This window comes from Cebus imitator, unplaced genomic scaffold (genome assembly GCF_001604975.1).
Source record: "Cebus imitator isolate Cc_AM_T3 unplaced genomic scaffold, Cebus_imitator-1.0 Scaffold95, whole genome shotgun sequence".
Classification (NCBI taxonomy): Eukaryota; Metazoa; Chordata; class Mammalia; order Primates; family Cebidae; genus Cebus; species Cebus imitator.
The window spans coordinates 3,064,876-3,068,128 of record NW_016107410.1 but is presented as its reverse complement, the minus strand read 5'-3'; the positions used below and the strand labels follow the sequence as shown (position 1 = coordinate 3,068,128).

Genomic DNA, 3,253 nt, shown 5'->3' with positions numbered 1-3,253 from the left:
GAAATAAATGGGGCAGCCAACTGTCAGCCAAATTCTGAGCCACAGCAACAGTCACGCTTGAGTTTATGTGCATGAGGTCTAGTGTAGTGTTAGAAGATTCATTTCTTTTATACCTGTGGAAATATATGAGCATGCATACTGTCTTTATCTGTTTGTGTTTCTATGAAGAAACACTTGAGGCTGAGTAGTTTAATAAAGAAAATACTTTTATTTGGCTCACAGATCTGTAGACTGCACAAGAAGCATGGCACCAGCACCTGCATCTGGTGAGGCCTCAGGCTGCTTCCAGTCATGGTGGTTGGGAAAGGGAGCCAGTGTGCAGAGATCACATGGGGTGTGTGTGTGTGTGTGTGTGTGTGTGTGTGTGTGTGTGTGTATGTGTGTATGTGTGTGTGTGTGTGTTTGAGAGAGAGAAAGAGAGAGAGAGAGAGAGGTGGGGAAGGAGGTGCCAGGCTCTTTTTACAGGAATGAATAGGGTAAGAACTCACTTATTACCTTGAGAATGGCACTAAGACATTTATGAGGGATCTTCTCTCATAACCCAAACTTCTCTTACCAGATCCCACCTCCAACATTGGGAATCACATTTGCAAGTGAGATTTGGAGGGGTCAAACAAACCAAACTCTAGCATATACCGAGCACATGTGTTCAATGTTATCGTTACGCCAAAGAGACTAGTGTTGTGGGCAAGTCAATATAGCACATGATTTTGAGTGATTTTTTACATGTTTCAGAATCATTGAATATTTTTAGTTTTTTTGGTCATAGTTTTATTCACTCAACAAGTATTTATAAAATATTTGTCATGTATTAAGCATCTCTTGTAGCAGCGGAAGGCACTCTTCCTATTCTCCTTGAGTTCCCTGTCTTGTGAGTATGGGAGAGATAAAACAAATAATAATAGCATAATAGTGTCATGGTAGTTCACACCAGCATTGTACAGCAGCAGTATGTGAGCCATAGATTTTCGCCGCCAATATAATTTAGATTTTCTAGTAGCCATGTTTAAAAATGTGAAACAACAACAAACCCCGTGTGAAATTAATTTTAACAGTATATTTTAATCTATTGTATTCAAAATTATCATTTCAATTTACAATCAATTTAAAAAGGTATTAATGAGATATTATGCATTTAAAAAATGCTAAGTGTTAGAGGATATTTATCCCCTCCAAATCTCACACTAAGATGTGATCCCCAGTGTTGGAGGTGGGGCCTGGTGGGAGGTGTTTGGGTCATGGGGGTTGATCTCTCATGCATGGCTTGGTGCCCTTCTCATGCTAATGAGTGAGTTCTTGCTTTATTAGTTCCCACAAGATCTGAATGTGGAAAGAGCCTGGAACCTCCTCCTCTCCCTTGCTCCTTGTCTGTCCGTGTGACATACCTGTTCCCGCTTCACTTTCCACCATGACTGGAAGCTTCCTGAGGCCTCACCAGAAGCAGATGCTGGCACAATGCTTCTTGTACAGGCTTCAGAAGTCAGAGCCAAGTAAATCTCCTTTCTTTGTAAATAACCCAGCCTCAAGTATTCCATTATGGCAATGCAAATGGATGAATACACTAAGTTACCAGAATCCAGTGTGCATTTTGCCCTTACAAAACATCTGAATTTGGACTAGCCATGATTCACACACTCAGTAGCCACACATCTGAGGCAGCTGCAGTAGTCAACCAAGTACAAGTCTATACAGTGGAGTAGGGGACAACTGCCTTTGCTGTAGAAGCTGAGGGGTGCATCAGTGAAAGAGGTAATCTACTGCACTGCAGGGAAGGGTGGGAGAGCCACATCTGGAGGGGCAGGGAAGAGATTCTAGAAGCTTCTGCTACTGGTCCTGAGGAATAGATAGGTGTGGTGGGGAGATGGTGGGTGGCCACTCCTGGAAATAGTTGAGAGGGCAGCCTTGGTGCTTAGAAATGGGCTCAGACAGAAACCCTGGTGTTCTCTCATCCTGCATCGCTCAGTTTTCCTCTCACGGGTGGCTAACTGAGAGACTTCTGTGTCCAGGGGTGCAGTGTTTCTGGCTTCTTGCTCTAGCCCAGTGAATCTATTAGGAATGTGTCCTGAGCCCAGGATAGAGCGAAGCCTTGTGGCTACTGTTCACTGAAAAGTGACTATCTTCTGTCTTCCTTCAGAGCAGGCTTGGTGTGACCCCGTCCTCTGGCCTGTTTTTCTCTTGCTCCCAGAACTCCAGTGTTTCTGTGAGATGAGGCCTCAGTCGAGTCTCTGGCCCTTCAGGAAAAGAAGAAGCTGTGCTTGGGGGCTCTGTCCAATAGGCTCTCCCAGTCAGCTAGAGCAGTGGCCATAATTAAGGGGCACTCAATCTGGTTCTGACTCCCTCTCCCTCTCCCAGAGGAAGAGAAGAATGATCATAGCAAAAGGTAGTTGCAGTGAAGCAACACCAAGAGCCGGCTTCACCTCAGGAGAGGATGCCGCACCTCCGCCTGGTGGTTTCTGGGATTTCAGAGAAACTTCTCTAGGAACAAACTATAGAAATAATCCCTGAAAGTACACTCTTGCAATTCATTCCTCTTAATAAACCAGTGGGCAGGTATTGTTGTGCCCATTTTACAGATGTGAAAACCGCAATGTAACACCACCTTACTTCTGCAAGATTGGCCATATTTAAAAACTAAAAAATTAATAAATGCTGGTGTGGATGTGGTAGAAAGGGAACACTTCTGCACTGCTGATGGGAATGTAAACTAGTACAACCACTGTGGAAAAGAGTGTGGAGATTCCTTAAGGAACTAAAAGTAGATCTACCATTTGATCCAGCCATGCAACTACTTGGTATCTACCTGGAGGAAAAGAAGTCGTTATACAAGAAGATACTTGCTCACACTTGTTTATAGCAGCACAATTCACAATTGCAAAAATGTGGAACAAATCCAAATGCCCATCAATCAATGAATGGATAAAGAAACTCTGAGATATGTGTGTGTGTGTGTGTGTGTGTGTGTGTGTGTATGATGGAATACTACTCAGCCATAAAAAGGAACAAATTAATGGCATTTGCAGGAACCTGGATGGGATTGGAGACTCTTATTCTATGTGAAATAACTCAGGAATGAAAAACCAAATATCATATGTTCTCAGTCATAAGTGGGATCTAAGCTATGAGGATGCACAGGCATAAGAATGACACAATGGATGTTGGAGACTCAGGAGGAAAGGGTGGGAAGGGGGTGAGAGATAAAAGACTACTAATTGGGTTCAGTGTATATTGCTTTGGTGATGGGTGCACCAAAATC

General features: G+C 43.3%; 1 pseudogene; it reads right to left on the bottom strand.

Moving 5' to 3' along the window:
• Positions 1–2,313: 2,313 nt before the first annotated feature.
• LOC119472353 lies at positions 2,314–2,517 on the bottom strand (annotated as a pseudogene).
• Between the last annotated feature and the right edge of the window lie 736 nt (positions 2,518–3,253).